A 1,301-nucleotide genomic window follows, 5' to 3' on the forward strand; every position below is an offset into this window, starting at 1 on the left:
TTAAATTAAAAATATAAAAAAAAAAAAAAAAATTATTAATTTTTAATAAAATATTTTTTTATATAAATATAATTATTTTTTTTTTTTTTAATAATTTTTTTTTTTTTTTTTATTTTTTTTTATTTAAATTTTTTTTTTTTTTTTTTTTTTTTTTTTTGAAATGAGTTTAAAAAAAAAAAATAAATGTATGTATTTTAACAGATAACAATACAAATATTTTTTAATAATAATTTTTTTTTATCAATTATTAAAAGAAAAAAAAAAAAAAATGTTATATATAATATTATATATATATATATATATATATATAATATTTTAATATATATCTTTAATAATGTTATTTTTTAATTAAATAAAATGGATTAAAATATTTTGATTTCATAAAATTAATAATATATAAATATAATAATATATTATATATAATTATAAAATAAAAATATACATGGAAAAAATTATAAACATTTCTTAATATAATATTTCACTATATAAATAATATATTTATAAAGTTCCTATATTTATCTTGTTTTTTACTAAAATGATGAAAAATCAATAAAATTTATAAGGATTTGAGTTATTAATAATTTATAATACTTGTATATATTTATATTTACAAATTTATAAATAAATAGTTCATATGTTTTCTTTTGAAAAAGCATAATCATATTATTTAAAATATGGTTTCATATTTTAGAGTTTTTTAATTATTCTCTTTAATTTGTAGAATCCATAATGAAAATTTATAAAGGACTTTTTTTTTTTGTTACTCATTTACTGAAATTAATAATTTAAAAAATAAAAAAAAATTTATCAACAATTGAGATATTATATTGAATTAATGTGCATATATTTATATATGATTCTAATGAAATAAATTTATATTTATTTCATTTAATATTTTAAATGAATGAAAATAAAATAAAATAAAATAAAATGGTATTTATATTTTTTATTTCCTTCTACATATATGAAAAAAAAAAATATATAACGAATAAAAGAATATCCTAGAAAACACTTTTGGTATTTTATTGTATATTGTGTTGATAAAAATAAGAAAAAATATCTTACCATATTGTTTTGAATTTTTTGAATAATTGTACATATTTTTGGTTAAATATTATTTACCTTTTGCTAATAAATTTACGGTAAATAAAAATTCATTGTATATATTTTTATATTTTTTTAATGCTTACATATAATAAGGCGTATAATATTATTCTATGTATTTTTATGCTTTTATTTATTTTATTTTTTTGTGAAATATATACTTCCATATGTTGAGAATATGAAAAATATAAAAACAA

The sequence above is a fragment of the Plasmodium reichenowi genome, chromosome 8 (genome assembly GCF_001601855.1).
Source record: "Plasmodium reichenowi strain SY57 chromosome 8, whole genome shotgun sequence".
NCBI classification, from domain to species: Eukaryota; Apicomplexa; class Aconoidasida; order Haemosporida; family Plasmodiidae; genus Plasmodium; species Plasmodium reichenowi.